The 18,890-nt window shown below is 38.1% G+C and overlaps 1 pseudogene; it reads left to right on the top strand.

Moving 5' to 3' along the window:
• The first annotated feature begins 4,314 nt into the window (after window positions 1-4,314).
• On the top strand, window positions 4,315-18,592 carry LOC131148396 (phosphatidylinositol 3,4,5-trisphosphate 3-phosphatase and protein-tyrosine-phosphatase PTEN2A-like; annotated as a pseudogene).
• Window positions 18,593-18,890: the final 298 nt, after the last annotated feature.

Genomic DNA, 18,890 nt, shown 5'->3' with positions numbered 1-18,890 from the left:
ATTAGATGTTACTACTCATATCAACAAGGTGCATTTTCTTTTCGAGAACCCTTCCCATAAGAACTTCATGGTTAAGCGTGCTTGACTTAGAGTAATCTTGGGATGAGTGACCTTCCCGAAAGTTTTCTTAGGAAGTGTGTGAGTGAGGGTAAAACACACTGAAAAGTACACGTATTGGTCTGTGGGACCAGTCATAAGTCTGATAAGGCCCGCCCCCCTGCGTCGCAACCCGTGAAGGGATGCGGAGAGTAGGATGGGTGGACCAGGATGGGGCGTTACATGTTGGGTGTGGTTTCTTCTCAAATTCGATTGGATTATCGAGTGATATTAATTTTTTCATGTGTCTTGCTCAAGTAGTGTATGATGTCAGGTAAGGATCTTGACATCCTCACAAGGTGTTTCCACATAGGATTGGGAGTCCCATGGATGATCCATTTGAAAATAAGGTGTGCTTTACTCTCAATTCGAAAATGTCCTGGCATTCCTTGCTTCATTTGGGACCAGAAATGGAGCGAAACGCGACAGTTCCATAAATTTAGCCGCATACTCCGCAACCGTCATATTTCCCTGGGTCAAATTGGTGAACTCCTCAATCTTCTCCTCTCTGACAGACGAAGGAAAGTACCTGTCAAAGAAAAACTCCTTAAACCTCTCCCAGGTAAGAGCTATCTTTACGACCCTCTGATCCTCTAGCAGCTTCATAGAAAGCCACCAACGCGTCACCTCTCCTGTTATTTTAAATGCAGCATAACGGACCTTCTGCTCGTCTGTGTAGTCGAGTACAGCCATGATCTCTTCTATCTCTTGTACCCAGTTCTCTACTGCCACTGGATCTGGTCCTCCCGTAAAGGCTGGAGGGTTCATCCTCATAAATTCCTTAATACTGCAACCCTGTCCTGTAGGTGGACAATTCTGTTCCTTTGGATCCTTCTTCATTTCTGCTTTAACCTAACGAATGATACCCCGCAATACCTTAGAGGTATCTATTTCCTCCTCGCTAGAGGTCACTGAATCCTCCCTTCCTTCAGCCTCTACATTCTCATCTCCAGAATCCATCCTGAAAATAGGATAGAGAAGAGATAAAATTTCCATATCATAACTTCAAATAACATAATCATTAAATAAAATCCAAAATCTTTATATAAGGACCAGTCTCACAATTCAGAAACAAAAACATCTAAGGTTTACGGTAGCTTTTCTGAGGCCGTCGACTGCTTCAGAAAAATTACAGGGAATCGTCGACGTAATTTCGCCTCCAGATCACAAAACAAGATCCTATACTTCCCTACACCAAACCTATTTCTTAATACCTAACCTATTCATCTAGTATTCCTTATCCTAACTATTTCCTATACTCTGATATAAATCATTTCATAAATCCTCAAATCCCAAAATCATTGCTCTGATACCAAAATATAACGCCCTAAACCCCTAAACCTGGGTCCGGTGCGTTATACCTAATAATATCTTGATAAATCATAATTTATATTGTACATAGGTAGCGGAAAACATAAATATAATTTTCATACAACATAGACCATAATATCGTAATACCAGAGTTTTCTATTTTCTACCTATAAATTCATAAAAACCAACCATCACCTGCATTTCCATAGATACATACTCGATAACATTCTAGTATGTTCACAAACATTCTTTTCTCCACAAACTTAAAACATAAAGATATAAAACATAAACATTTACATATTTACATCCCCAAAATAGTATCTACATATACCCTTTCTTTTATAGTCCTAAAAAATGCTAAATACCCTCGAGCTTCCTAAGCCCGATCTCAAGGATGTCCTGAAAAAGAAACATTTATATTTGGGTGAGACACGTCTCAGTAAGGGAAGAAACATACATATTAAAACAGCGTGTGGCCAACATGAGATAAATAGATATCATTTTAATTACATCTGTAAATCATTAACATAACTCTGAAATCATTTTCTGAGCCTAAACAACCATATGCAAAGATTTAACCCACAAGATTACTCAAGAATAGGGGTGATTACCTGCCCATACAAGTAGCACTCCTCTATTCTGATACATAGGTAACCCTAAGGTCACAACTAAAGCATACTAGTACACTTACCTTACTCAGTAAGCCCTTAAGTGTTAGATTAATCTCGTACTTACGCATTCAACAATAGTTTACCAACAAAGGCCCTAAGGATAGGGAAATCTACCCATCCATACAAATAGGTTCCCTCTGCCCTAGTACGTTATGCAGCTACTGCCATATATGAAGTTACTAGTGCACTCGCCTTTCTCAGCAAGCCCTCAAGCGAAGAGTTCGCCTTGCCCAATCGTAACATGTTTTACATACATACATACTTATAATATCGTAATACATCATTCTTTTCTGTCATTATACATTCATACACATTCATTCATTTTCATAACTTAACTTTGCATTTCGTTTTACTTTAAGTGACTCTTTCCCATTCGTATCGTTCACATTTCACATTTCATTTCATTGCATCGTCACTCCATTATCATTTCGTTGCATAACATTTTCATTTCATTCCTTCATACTACAGCTGGTCTTTAGCCATCATCAGTTAGTTTCCACATAGAAATGTGCTAGAATCTGCTAACACAACTCCTTTTAACTGTTATCAGTTAGTTTACACAAAAGCGTGCTAGATCTGTTAACATGGTTGTCTTTCAGCTGTCTTACATTTACATGGTTGCATTTAACATACACAAGCATCATTGTCCATATCATATTTTATTCATAAGCTTTACTTACTTAACCTGCATCTCATATATCTAACATATATCTGCACAGAATCTTATGCCACACAATTTTAGCAGTAAAATTCATACCTATTTCTTACAAAAATAAGCCAGCCCATAATTAACATTTATATACCAAAAATACATTTCATTCCTTACTTACTTCCTTAGAAAAATACCTTTTCACTTTCATTCATTTATTTTTACATATACATAATTATATAAACAATCCTAGGCTCAGAAAACATAAATTTCATGGCTGACATTTTAAACTCACATATAAATATATATACTTAAATAACATATAATTTAATTTAATTCATGAAAAACCTGATTTAATATATAAATTTCCCCCTTACCTGACTTTAAACTACGCCTGTAGGATCCCCGAACTGATACCCACAACGTTCACCTAGACCCTAAATCCAAACATTCTAACTTAATTAAAATAAATTCCAATTAACTTCAATCTTAAGGAAAATACTTATTTACTATTTCCTAGGCTCCAAATAACAACATTCCTTAAGAAAATCCCAAAATAACTCACTTACCCTGATTTTGGGATGTTTTCCAAACCTCACAACCCAATGATCAGCTCATACAACCTTGAAAGGAATGATCCCACAAACCTCATGGCGATTTCAGATCGTCAAATCGGGTCAAAATTGGCCCGAAATCTAAAAGAGAAGGCTGGAGCTTCATTTTAGAGAGAGAGAGAGAGAGAGAGGAAAGAGAGTTCGTGAGATTTCACGCTGAAAATGAAGAAAAACCCTTTTTATACGTAGGACTTCGTCGACAAGACACGTCGATTCGTCGACGAGGCGCTATAGAGTCTTCATCGATGAGAAGATACCTTCGTCGACGAAATTCAGGGTTCCAAAATTCTCTCTCAAGATTCCTTCATCGACGAGAAGTGGACTTTGTCAACGAGCTTAGAAGGACACTCGTTGACGAATACAGGACATTCGTCGATGAGGTCTGCTTTTCCTTCTAATTTCTTTCCTTTTTCCTTCATTATCCTTTAATCCATTTTATTTATCATATTTTCTAATTATTTAAATTCCCGAATCATTACATTATGGGATCTAAATAACAAAAAGGTCATCTAAAGTAGAGATGTGGTGTTCTTTGAAGATCAAACTATTGATGATTGTAAGAATGATGATGATAACAAGGAAGATGATAAAAATGATGAACCAATAGTTGAAGGTGTCTAGCAGTAGAACCCAGATAAGAAGATCCACTAGGGCGCGTCAACCTTCTAGCAAATACTCACTAGATGAGTATGTGTTGCTAACTAACGGGGGAGAACCAGAATGTTATGAGGATGTCAAGTCACACGAGCATAAGACTGAGTAGTTGAAGGCCATGCAATAAGGGATTGAATCCTTGCATAAGAACCACACTTATGATTTGGTAGAATTACCAAAGGGAATGAAAACACTAAACAACAAATGGGTGTCTAAATTGAAAAAATGAAGAAAGAAACTCAACCAAGGTACAAGGCGCGACTAGTTGTGAAAGGCTTTGGTCAAAGAAAAGACATTGACTTTGAAGATATTCTCGCCTATGGTAAAGATGTCATCTATTCGAGTTGTTCTTGGATTGGTTGCCAACATGAACTTGGAGATTGAGCAACTTGATGTAAAAACTGCATTTCTCCATGGTGATTTGAAAGAAGAAATCTACGTGAAACAACTTGAAGGATTCAAGGTCAAAGGAAAAGAACAGTTGGTGTGCAAACTGAGAAAGAGCTCGTATGGCCTCAAACAGGCACCAAGACAGTGGTACAAGAAGTTCGATTAATTCAAGATGGAGAACAGATATGACAGGTTCAAAATTGACCACTGTGTTTTTATTAAGAAATTTTCTAGCAATGATTTCATTATTCTCATGCTTTATATGGATGATATGCTGATTGTTTGTCATGATACTAAGAAGATAAAAAATTTGAAAAGAATTAAGAAAATCCTTTGCAATAAAGGATTTGGGTCCAACAAAATAGATTCTTGGAATGAAGATCTTTCGATATAGGAAAAATAGAAAGTTGTGGTCATGTAACTCTCCGACCCTTTATACGGCCCCGGAGTGCTACTACACCTGTATAATACACCTATCTCTGATAAACATACATATACCACCAGCCCTGAATAGAGACATACGGGTATTTCATACTGATATGAAATCTCATGCACAACCGAAAACATAAACATTCATATGGAATCTAATAGACATACCAGAGTTTCTAATTATATCCTTACACACATACAATCGTACTTAAAACATAACTTGTTCTTACAATCTCCAAATAGATATTCTGAACTAAGTCTATTACATATACAAAACATTTACGTAAGCTAAAAACAGTACTAAGCTTCGACGTCCCTCTAATAACTAGGACCGATGTCTTGCAGGACCTGAAACAAAGGTTGTATGTTGGGGTGAGACACTTCTCAGTGAGGTGGAAGATATTACATCAGTGTGTGACAATACATATTCAACCAGTAGAAAGCAGTTACATATATAGCATATTCTCAATACTGTAATATAGGAGATATTTATATATTTCCTACAATAGATAATTAAGCATCGTTGCAAAAGAGAGTTCCCGAGGTTAGGATAGGATACAGGCCGATACATTATACAATCCCTTCACTAGGTACTCAAACTTGTGACTTTGCCAATTTTAGTTTTTAAATCATGTATATGCATATTTAAAACACCATCCAGCTTTGAAACAATAATAACTATGTCAACACTACCCCGTGGCGCGGGTTGTGCAATTTACTATAATTCGACTGAATCCACCTGGTCCATTAATCCACTAGTGGCACACTCCTACCTAGCCGACTATCTCGATACCCATACTGAAAATCAGATGTGTGGCTACACTGTATCCAAAATATAGCAACAGAATCGCGCTTAAGCTTTTTAAGGCTTCATATAACGTTGAGCTTTTTAAGGCACTCATATAACATTAAGCTTTTTAAGGCTCTCATATAACATTAAGCTTTTTAAGGCTCTTATATAACATTGAGCATTTTAAGGCTCTCATAGTAACAAACTGCGGTCCTAATATCCTGTATACAATTTACAATAAAACGAATTAACTTGTTTCAAATTCACAAATCACCTGTATAGTTCCAGTATTTTCACAAACTCATTCATTCATACTGTGGTATAAACCGGAACACACATTCTCGGTTTAACCCTTTTCATATACAAAGCTCGGTATATAACCGGCACCTGTTTTCCACATTTTCAGATGGAAAAATGGAACTCCGGTTTGTTCATATACATATTAACAGTTTAGTATATTCCATTTCATATCATATGCCACACTCATATGGTCAAAAATCCGCTATATATAGTATATAACTCGAAAAATAACATTTAAATGGAAAACAATGGGTTTGAGCATCTCCTACATTAAGTTTAATGCAAATAACGAAATTTTGAAAAGTTTGGAGATCATACGCCAAAACACTCATTTTTACCAAAACTGTAAAATTGTAAAACTGACATTTTTACTCAATAAAACTTTGCAAATAAGTAGTCAATACGTGCATATAAACATAAGCTAACTTTTTAGCGGTTTAGTTTTCTAAAATGATTGATGTAAACAAGTCCCCTTACCTATTTCTCCGAACCTAAAACACGAACTATATGACTCCAAAACAACGAACTGAGTTCTCAGAACGTATAAACCACAAAACAGTACTTCAACACAATCTTATTTACTACAAATCTACTGAACCAAAAATGAACATAGACCCTTACCTCGATTTTGGGATGAAACTCGAAAATCCTCAAAATGAAGATTCGATTTGCTATAACCGTAAAGGTGATGAACAATGGAGGATCAAAGAGAGAGAGAGAGAGAGAGAGAGAGAGAGAGAGAGAGAGAGAGAGAGAGAGAGAGAGAGTCTTGAGTTTCTTAACCATGAAGCAACGAAATAGATATTTATAATTTAGTTGACCCAGCCAGACTCGTTGATGAAATGAAGCGCTCATTGACGATTAGAAGAAGGGCTTTCATCGATGATGGGGTTGGCCTCATCGACGAACCTAAGATTCCAAAATTCCCGAAATCTCTTGGTATTCATTCGTCGACGATCCTTTGAACCTTACCGACAAGCCATAGGAGAGACTTCGTCGACGAGAGAAAGAGCCTCGTCAACGAGCCCTATTGTTTTCACCTTTTTAAATTCCTTCTCTTTTTTCTTATTTGTTTAATCCACATTTCTCGGGTCAGGTCCTTACAGGTTATCTCAAGAAAAGCATATTGAGAAGGTGTTAGAAAGATTTAATATGAGCAAAGCAAAACTAGTTGGTTGCCCACTTGCAGGACACTTCAAGCTTACTTCCAAGCAATATCCTGTAAGTGAAAATGACAAAGAAGAAATGAAAAAAGTGTCTTACTCTTCAGCTGTGGGTAGTTTGAAATACACCATGGTATGTGTAGTAACCCGGGAAAAAAAATTATTAAGAGTAATTATTAATTAATTAATTAAATAAACAAATAAAAAGGAATAGTATGAAAGAAAAAAAACTAATTGAAATAAATATATTTATTTATTTATTTCAATTAGTTATATATATATATATATATATATATATATATATATGTAAGTTTATTATATTGTATATATAAGTTAAAGTGGTATACTTAAAAGCTTCTTCAGGAAGCTTGATCCAATGTTAAAATTGGATTTTACAGAAGCCAAATCCTAGAGCCTGCACTCATCTTTACTTCTCTCTGTTTCCATCTCATTCCTCCGTTCTCCTCCTCTCTCTTTTTGATTTCATTGGCTTAACGAGCGCCGATTAGAAAATGGAATGTATCGTTGGATTCCTAACTCTGCCACCGACATTTCTACTAGAGCGGATTTGTTGTGGGAGTGGCGTAGGTATCATTCCTGGGATAAGGTAATTTTTCTCAATTTACTAAATTTCTCCTTAGATCTTTAACTAAATTGATGATCGGACACCACCATGGGGTCCTAGTCGTGATCGTCCTCATTTTGGTCGAAGTAAATTTTTAATTTGGGTTTCCTAGGCACCACTCCAAAGCAAGAGTGAGATTTGGGGAATTAAGTAAATTGACTATTTTTAAGGGTATAATTATTTATTTAAAATTCATGGGTCTAAGAAATATTAAAATAATATTTATTTAGAGTTGATTTAATGGAACTAAAATTTTTGATTTAGGAATTCGGGTGAACACCGCAGGTATCTTTTCGAGGTCCCTATTGGCGTAATTCAAGAAATCAGGTAAGGGAAAATTTTATATATTAAATCAGGTTTTTATGAATTAAATAAAAATGGACTATGTTATATATGTGTATGAGTTTTTATGTGGGTATAAAATTCCAATCATGTAAATTATGTTTTCTGAGCTTATGGCTGCTTATTTAGTTATATATATATATATATATGTGAAAATGAACCAATGAAAGTGAATAATATTTTCAAGATAATTATGTAAGAAATGAAAGGTATATTTTTAGTATATGAACATTAAAAGTTGATTGACCTATTTTATAGGGAATGTACTGCTAAATTGTGTGGCATGAGTAAATATAAATTCTATGCAAATATATGTTATATATATGAGATGCAGGTTATGTAAGAAATGCACTGAGGATAAAAATGTGATATGAATTATGCTGCTTGTGTTTGTTAATGAAATCATGTATATAATGACAACTAAAAAGAGTTGTAGACTAATTGATGACAGCTAAAAGGAACTATATTAGTAGATTTTAGCGCATTTCTATGTGGACTAACTGATGTACAGCTAAAAGGAGCTGTAGTACGAATGAATGCAATGAAAATGAAATAAAATGGAAATGTGAATGAAATATATATGAAATGTGAAATGTGAACGATGTAAAATTTGAAAGGTTACATAAAGTGAAATGCTAAGCAATGTTAAAGTTGAGAACATGAACGGATGTGAATTACTAAAATGACAAACAAAATAATGTATTATAGTATTATCAGTATCTATGCTAGTAGAACATGTTACGTTTGGGCGAGACAAACTCTTCGTTTGAGGGCTTCCTGAGAAAGGTGAGTGCCCTGGTTGTATCAAATGTGGCACTAGGCTGCATAACGTGCTAGGATAGAGGGAAACTATTTGTATGAGTGGGTAGATTTCCCTATTCTCGGAAGCCTTCACTAGTAAACTTTTGTATAAACTGTGTGAGTACGAGATTAATTTATCACTTGAGGGCTTACTAAGTAAGTTGAGTGCCCTGGTATGTTTCAGTTGTAACCTTTGGGTTGCCTAATGTACCAAAGTAGAGGGGTATTACTTGTATGGGTGGGTAATCACCCCTATCCTTGGGTAGTATTATGGGTAAATATTTTGCATGTGTATGATTAGGAACAGGAAATGATTTTAGAATCCATGTTAATGGTTTGTAAATGATATTAATATGTTATTGATAAATCTCATATTGACCACACACTGTTTTAATATATATTATTTCTTCCCTTACTAAGATATGTCTCACCCGAATATGAACTTATCTTATTTAGGACCTCCACGAGATTGAGCTTAGAGAGCTCGAAATTATTACAACATTTTTTTTTTTAAGTTATAGAAGGGAAAATGGTATAATTTTGATGATTTTTTTGGGATATATATTAAGTTATGCTTTATGTTTTATGTTTTAAGTTTTCTAAAATATGGATGATTATGAATACTAGATGTGTATATATGAGAATACAGATGATGAAAAGTTATTTTGGATTATAGATAGAAATAGTAAACTTTGGTATTATATTTGTGGAGATTATATTTATGTTTTCTGCTGCGTACATGATATTAGAATGTAGATTATCAAGTAAATGAATGGATTAGTAGCACTCCGGACCTACGTAGAGGGTTGGGGCGTTACAGTATGCACAAGACCTGATATCACTCATGCAGTTGGAGTAGTTTGTCGAGTCCTCTCTAATCTTGGCAAAGAACATTGAGAAGCCATCAAGTGGATTCTAGGGTATCTCGAGGTACTTCTTATTTATGTTTATGTTTTGGTCATGAAAAACTTGTGTTTGAAGGTTGTACAGATGCAGACATGGCCGGTGACGTTGATTCCATAAAGTTTACTTCGGGATACTTGATGACATTTTTAGGGGGAGCAATGTTACGGCAATTAAAGCTACAAAAATGTGATGCATTGTCCACTACTAAGGTAGAGTAGATCACCATCACTGAAGCAAGCAGAGAGCTTCTATGGATGAAAAAGTTCTTGGAGAAACTTGGCTTTAGGCAAGAGAAGTATGTTCTCTATTGTGACAGTCAAAGCGCCATTCATTTAAGCAAGAATCCAAGTTTTCATTCAAAGTCAAAGCATATGGATGTTCGATATCATTGGATTCGTGAGGTGTTGGAGTCAAAGCAACTAAGTGTAGAGAAGATTTATACTGATGACAATGCATCATACATGATGATTAAGACAACGTCCAAGTCAAAGCTCAAAGCTTGTAGAAACACAATAGGTTTAGTGGAACTCTCCACATGAGTCAGGCGGGGGAGATTTGTTGGGGCTTGCCTCATTTAGAAGGCAAGAATATTGCTGCACATGGTGGCCAACCTCACATGGAAGGAAGATGGCTACAATTCAGAATTGGTTGCACTAAACACCACCAACCTTTTTGACAAAGAAGAAAATTAATTTTTGGAGGGAATTGGGTTGCAATGATCTCCTCCTATAAAAGGAGTGCTTCTTCTCCATTGTATACATATAGAGAGTGAGAGTGAGTGAAGACACAATAAGTGTGAGTGCACACTACACTATGAGTGTATACTAAAGTGAGTGAGTTGTGTAACAACCCAAAAATTTCACCATTTTTTTATAAAAAAAATATAAATTACTCTGATACCCCTGTAATACCTGCTATAACATCACAGGCCCTAAATGGGCACTGAGGCATCCATGTACACAAAATGACATACCTACGCAGCGGAAAACATAAAATCATACACCCATATTTACAATACCAGAATTCAGTGTTTCCAAACCATACATACACATCTACACATCACCTTAGTATCATCTACCCAAAAATACAATCCCCTGAATACACTTACCCTTAAAGGGCAGTACACAAGATCTCTCTATCTGCGAGCCTGATCTGCTCGCCTAACTGGATCACCTAAAAAATGTTAAATCACTGGGATGAGACAATGCTTAATAAGAGAAAATATAATATTACTAGTGTGTGGCAGCTGAATTTCGTAAATACTATATTGACAATATCTGAAACTATAAAATCTAATAAATGAATATACAGTATAATTTGCATTTATCATAGTTTAAGGTATAACTATAATTTCTAAGTTTTCTACTTTTCATACTTCTAATATCATATTATATCTGTTGATATTCTGTAAATCTGTATACATATACATAACTGAGATGTTTACCTTGGAAAAAATGTGCATCGTGATTTAAACCGTCATGACAGGGTTGTACAGCTCGTAGGCGGGACTTAATCCTGGTTGGCCCACTAGGAAAGTTAACTGTAACTCTACCAATCCTCAGTTCAGCCAAACTGTGCCCTCTCCTAGGCACAAAATTAGTAACTACCTCGTCAAACCGGCCACCTCAGCCCAATCTTTTGGAGAGTCTGCAAACCCTCCTGGCACGGTTGATGGAACCATCCACACACTATCTAAGATGTGTGGTTGCACTTTGAACTATACTAGCAATGGTACTATGCTCTGCTAACTGATCATAACTTGATTCATATAATATCTGACTATAATATCTGTGTTATCTGACTGTCATATCTATCTAAATAATCTGTACTATCTGAGTGTTATGGTTTTGGAAAACATGACATTCTATAAATATTGTAAAATACTTGTCTGTATAATATATGTAAAATATCTGTTTGTCTGTAAAATATATCTATATATACACTGTAAATCATGATATTCTGAAAAACTATATAAATTCTGTACTTAACAAATATTTACTCAGGCCACACAATTAATATATCTCATGTTTAGAAATTTGTAAAATTGTATAATTTATACCTTGTACCTTAATAAACAAATACTATAATTTACTAATAATATTTCTGAATTTACTAGCATAGCATATTTCCCTTACCTAACTGACTGAGAGGCTCGCCTCTAATTTTACCCTTACCCTCACAGCGTATTATCCTCAAAATCCTGAAATAATACATATATACATATTTCCAATAAATCAACTATATTTCTCTGAACATACATACTTGTAATTTTTTGAATTATAATTTACCTGAACTCCTAGAAATATTCATTGGTCCTCAACCCGTGTTTGTAGGGTCCCAAAAACACCCTAGTCCTAAAATCATAACATCCTAATTTATTCCACAAAATACTAGTATATTCTCATATTACTCAAAATTTAAACTCAAATAAGCCTAATAAAATTGAAAACACCCAAATAAACTACTTACCCTGATTTTGGGATGGTGCTTAAGTTGCCCCAATCAACAATCTATTCCAGTAGACTTATAGAGAAACTCCCCAAGATCAATGTGGCAGCTTCTGATAGTCGAACCGGGGAGTAACGAAGCGAGAAATTTAGAGAGAAGGAGAGAGAACTGAGTTAGAGAGAGAAAGAAAAGAGAAACAAATGAAATCCTCTCGCTAAAACCCGATTTTATGCTATTTATAGACCTTTTGCCATGTGGTCTCGTCAACGAGCCATGTCACCTTGTTGACAAATTCAAGAAGGGAGTTCGTCGACGAGCACTTAACCCTCATCGACAAGTTTTAGGCCCCAAAAACAGCCCTCGGTAAACTCTCGTTGACGAGCCCAAGAAGGCTATTCGTCGATGAGGCCCTGCTTCGTCCCCCTTTAAAATTCTTTTTCCCTCTCTTTTCTTTATTATTTAATTCTCATAATTATCTGAGTTACTATAAGTTAAGTGTGTTGTAATCCTCCTCCTCCTTCACTGTATACCCATATATATAGTGAACTTACTCCTTTCCCGTGGACGTAGGCTAAATTGGCCGAACCACATAAATCTTGTGTGTTATTTGTGTGTGTGTGTGTGTGTTATCTAATCTTGGGCGGGATTCATATCCCAACAATCAGAACCACTCCTTCCTACATTCGATACGAGCATTTGATCAACAATGTAGCTAGGAACCAAGTTACCATGAACCCCACAAACATTGTCTTGATGCTAAGCGTTTGTTCGGAAGGAGGTCCAGTGACCCTTCAACATAGAATGACATGAAATCATGGTTGTTTAAAGGTGATTTCTGGTCCTGGCGACAAGCTGATAATATTGAGGAGAAGCAGTTCACTGTTGAGGAGATCTCGTCGATGGTGCTAATGAAGATGTGGGAGATTGTAGAGGCGTGCCTTAGTTTGGCGATCAAGGAAACTAGCGTAATTTCTAGACTTAACGTTATGCACATAATCAACGAGTTGTCGGCTGCAACTATTGCTTACGGGCTTGACAAGAAAGCGGGCTCTTATGGGTGAAAACAATGTTCTGATTTTCGATCTCGGTGATGAAACCTTTGATGTCTCGCTATGCACCATTGAAAAGGGTATTTTTGAAGTCAATGTTGGGATTGTTGGTGTGGAACTGTTAGCAGCACCACCTCCCCATGCAACCTATGTTGACATTGAAGAATCGCAGCCACCTACTCTGCAGATTTTGTTAAAATCTGCAGTCACCTTCTTTGATTTTACTCCCCCTATATATATATATATAGTTGTGAGAGTGTGTGGAGTTGTGCGCAGAATGTGCTGTGTGTGTGAGTGTAGTGAGTAGTGGAATTGTGCAGCAATGAGCTGTGACGGGTGTATGTGCTGTGCGTGAAGTGAGAGTGTGTGCAGAGAGTTGCAGAGTGAGACAAAGAGAGAGAGTTGAGTAGTGTGGCTCCTCTTGTATTTTTTCCCAATTTATAGTGCAATGGTGTGTGCTCCCGTGGACGTAGGTCAGATTCGACCGAACCACATAAATCCGGTGTTCCAATGTGGATGTGCTTGATTTTTCCGCGTGTGTGATTATTGCTTCAGGTTTTATTCCCCAACAATTGGTATTAGAGCTTGGTTAGAGCAGAATCGCCAAATCGAGAAAAATTCCCGGATTTTGAGCCTCTGCCCAATAGCTCAAAATTTAATTTTGAGGCTACCATCAAACTCCTCTCGTCGAGACAAAGCCAATGGCTGCAACCAAAGCTAGAACGGAGCTCAGAACACACCTGCACGTGCCTTCACACGCCAGCGACACACCGCAGGTCCCTGCACGCGCGTCCACGCGCCGGCGATCGACCGGCGACTCAATGGGAGGAAGAAGATGGTCCACGTCGACCATCCACATCAGCGGACCGCGCCTAGTCAACGCACTGTCAGCGCCACGTGGCGCCAAGTAAGGGGCAAGGAAGCTGCCGCGTCAGCATTCGAGAAGGCCGCCACGTCAGTTGGGTCCCACGCCACGTTAGTAGTGGACCCCGTAGTCACTTGCCAGTAAGTGGGCCCTGTAGTGCCACGTCAGTAGACGGTGCAGTGGACGGCGTCACTAACGCCGTTAGGGAATATTCTGTCCGTGAGAGGAATATTCCATTAAGTTGACCAGAGTTGACTAGATTTGACCGAAAGTTTGACCGGGCTTTTTGAAGCCATTTCGAGTCTGTTTTTCGAGCGACTTAAGTCATCTCTAGGGTTTTCGGCCATTTTGGATCCAACTGTGCTATCTGATTGAGCCAATTCCATCTCTAGATCAGTGAATCGAGATGTCAAACGAAAAGAGCTCTTAGATCGAGATGTTTAACTGCACGAACTTTGGTTTTTGGAAAATGCAGATCGAGGACTATTTGTTTGGTAAGGAGTTGCACTTACCACTGATGGAGAAGCCAGAATCCATGAAGGAGAGCGAGTGAGAGTTGTTTGACCGAAAAGCCTTTGGAGCCATTAAAATAACGTTGTCAATGTCTGTGGCGTTCAACATCAAGCACTTGACAACCATCAAGTCCCTTATGGATGCGCTATCTAACATGTATGAGCAGCCATTAGCCACGAATAAGGTACATCTAATGAAGAGATTGTTTACCATGAGCATGTCTGCAGGTGAAAGCTTTAGCATACACCTGAATAATTTCAACGAGTTGCCGGATCAACTCGCCTCGGTTGGGATTACCTTTGATAATGAGATCCATGCCCTACTAATTCTTAGTCAGCTGCCTGAGAGTTAGAAAGGTATTGTCACTACGATCAGTAGCTCTGCAGGAAAATCGAAGCTGAAATATGACGAGGTTATCAACATGATTTTGACAAAGGAGATCAGAATGCAGTCGAACAATGACTCCACTTCAAGTTCGGCTTTGAATGTGGAAAACCGAGGAAAGAGAAGCAGGCATGGACGATTTAACAATCGTGGCAGATCCAGGACCATGCGGTCCAAATCCAGAGATCCCAGAGGCACTCAGGACACAAGTTTCCAGAGCACAAAATTTATTGAGTGCTAGAACTGTGGAAAGACTAGTCATTACAAGAACCAGTGCAGAAGTCAGAAGAAATAGACGAGGGCAAAGATAGAAGCAAATATTGCTTCTGAGAATGATGAGATGTTGATCTGCTCTTTGGAGAGCAAGCAGAAGTCTTGGGTCTTAGACTCTGGAGCCTCATATCATGCCACATGCTGCAAAGATTGCCTAGAGGAGTACACACCAGGTGATTTCGGTAAAGTGTACCTTGGCAACGATCAACCTTGCGACGTAACCAGCAAGGGAGTTGTGAAGATCAATATAAATAGGTCAGTATGGAAGCTGAAGGATGTCAGACATATTCCAGACCTGAGAAAGAATTTGATCTCAGTTGGTCAGCTGGCAGATGAGGGATACACAACGAAATTCATCGGCGATGAATGGAAAGTTTCAAAGGGTATACTTACGATTGCACGAGGTAAGAAAAGCGGAACACTTTTTCTAACCTCCAATGCCTCCATGTCTATTTCAGTTGCTGTAGGAAATGATGACAGCAACATCTGGCACCAACGACTTGGTCACATGAGCGAGAAGGAACTCAGGGTGATGCACTCAAAAGAAAAATTGAGTGGTCTACAGTCAGTGCAGATTGACATGTGTGAGGATTGTATAGTCAAGAAACAGAAGAGGGCCAATTTCTAGATAAACACCCGTGCCCCAAAGAAGTGTGTCGGGACACAACAGTAGAATGCCGAGAATCCTCAGGTGGAGGAACCAGTGGAGCATATCGTCGCACCACAGTCTCCTAATCCAATTCCAGAGCTTAGGAGATATACTCGACCTCATGTACCAGACGAAAGGTATATAAATTTTTTACTTCTTACAGATGGAGGAGAGACCGAATGCTGTGATGAAGCATGTCAGGTGGCACATACGAGCAAGTGGGAGCTTGCAATGAAGGACGAGATGAAGTCCCTCACCTCCAACAGAACATGGGAACTAGCTGAGTTACCCAAAGGTAAGAAGGCCTTTCACAACAAGTGGGTGTACAAAATCAAAGAGGAGCATGACGACTCCAGAAGGTACAAGCCTCAGGTGGTAGTCAAAGGCTTTGAGCAGAAGGAAGGGATTGACTACACCGGCATTTTTACACCAGTTGTGAAGATGACGACCATCAGATTAGTCCGCAGAAATCTAACAGACAGGAAGGTGGCGATTAAAGAGAAGCTGAAGTTATGCTCAACTTCAGTTGGTCTTCATCCTTGAAGACAAACATGAGCACATCATTTGCCTATACACTGGTTGAGATGCTGCCTCCGTCTCCAAGTGGGAGATTGTTGGGATTGTTGGTGTGGAATCATCGGCAGCACCACCTCCCTATGCAGCCTATGTTGACATTGAAGAACGACAGCCACCTACTCTACAGATTTTGTTGAAATCTGCAGCCACCTTCTATGATTTTACTCCCCCCCTTTTGTATATATATATATATATATAGCTGTGAGAGTGTGTGGAGTTGTGCACAGAGTGTGCTGTGTGTGTGAGTGTACTGAGTAGTGGAGTTGTGCAGCAGTGAGCTGTGAGGGGTGTATGTGTTGTGTGTGAAGTGAGAGTGTGTGCAGAGAGTTGCAGAGTGAGACAGAGAGAGAGAGTTGAGTAGTGTGGCTCCTATTGTATTTTTTTCCCAGTTTATAGTGCAGTGGTATGTGTTCCCGTGGACGTAGGTCAGATTCAACTGAACCACGTAAATCCGGTGTTCCAGTGTGAATGTGCTTGATTTTTCTGCGTGTGTGATTATTGCTCCAGGCTTTATTCCCTAATAGTCAAAGCAACAGCCAGGAGACGCCCATCTCAGCGGTGAAGATTTCAATAATTAGATGGTGAACCACTCTGTTCAGGACATTAAGAGTATCTTGTTGTATCCAATCTAGCCGAAGAGATTCTAAAAGAGGATGGAGCGGGTGGAGGATAATGTTCAACATTTGGCAGCAACTAGAAGATTTAAACCTTTGATTAATCGATTATGTGAAGGTTCTGATAACTTACTCTCCTTTTTTTCAAACACAATATTTTGTGAATTTCAATATAACAAATTTTGAGATTTGCAAGCATGAATATTTGAAGATTTGTTCCTGCAAAGCTGCTATGTTTGAGCATCCTTATTGTAAAAAAGAATGCCTAAGAGCAAGAAGAGCTACAAAATCTATGAGGATGGTTGCATTGCCATCCAAGATTAATAATAGATTATACAATGCTTGCAAGCTTGGTACCCTCCCTCCAATCACGACTAGTCACGATGCTTCAGATCCTAATTTTCTACTATCAGCTGTTCTAACGAATCAAATTTTGATCTCAATTTTTACAATGACATCTTGCATGATGTTTTGAAACTTAGTGCGTAGAACTACTATTAAGACTCCATAGTACCAGAATGGATTTAGAATCTTCTGATTCATCAACTTCACCTCCAAATGTTCAACCTTCTACTCCCACAGATTCTGGGGTCAGATAAAAGAGCTCCTGACAGACCATCTAGGCTTTCTCCTTCTAACATATTATCGTGGGCCAAGAATTTGAAAATTCCCCCATCATTGTAGTAGCACAAAATGATGCTGGAAATTTTGGTAAATCAACCTTTGCACGATTTACTAGTGGATTGGAATTACGTTTGTCTCCAAAGGCTCCTCTGCCAGATAACAGCTCCAGGAAGACTACAATAACAACTTAACCTAGTTTTATTGGAACCTTGACAAAAGGGTTAGTTGACTCATCTAAGAATGTTGTGAAGGTTGTACATGTCAAGGCTCAACTTGTTGTCTCTCAAAACAAATGAAGATACCAGAGAATATAATTGCTACGGAGTTTCCTGTTGGTGACATGAGTTCTGGGTTTTTCAGGTATGTTGAGGGATTTCATTGGAACCACATGGAAGAAGTTATCAAATTCTTTAAAATCCATCACAAGGACAAACACAAAGTATATAATCTTTGCTCTGGGAGACTGTATGAAGCATCACTATTTGAAGGAAAGTTGGCTAGTTTCCCATTCTATGATCATAATTGCCCTCCCATTCAACTCATAAAATCATTCTGTCAAAGTGCATACTCATGGTTGAAGGAGGATATTGAAAATGTTGTGGTTGTGCACTATAAGGCTAGAACAGGTAGGACAGGATTGATGATTTCTAGCCTCCTCCACTTTATGAAATTCTTCCCTACGACCGAGGAGTCTAATGATTACTACAACTAGAAAAAATGTGTTGATGGAAAAGGGCTTGTTTTGCCAAGTCAGATTAGGTATGCCAAATATTTTGAGTGCACCTTAACATACTTCAATGGAGAAAGCCAGCCTAGCTGAAGGTGCATGCTTGGGGGACTCCAACTTCATGCATAATGGTGTGCTTTTCTCTATCAACAAGAAAGGGCATTCATGCAGAATCATCCATATTTAATCTTCAAGGGCTTTTATCTGTTGCAATGGATTCTAACTTGGAATTAGGTGATGTGGGCATGGTCACAAATGGAAAACCTCCCAGTTTTCCATAGACGGTGTCAACTATTCTTACCAAAAACTGAATAGCTGACGTGGATTGATCTTCAACCGCGACCGCCTGCAAAAATTCAAACAGGAATGGCTTTAAAGACCTGGGGTGTATTCCGAGGGATCACTCTAATACCTAAATCCGGGACTA

The sequence above is a fragment of the Malania oleifera genome, chromosome 2 (assembly GCF_029873635.1).
Source record: "Malania oleifera isolate guangnan ecotype guangnan chromosome 2, ASM2987363v1, whole genome shotgun sequence".
Taxonomy (NCBI): Eukaryota; Viridiplantae; Streptophyta; class Magnoliopsida; order Santalales; family Ximeniaceae; genus Malania; species Malania oleifera.
This window is presented reverse-complemented; position numbering and strand designations above follow the sequence as displayed.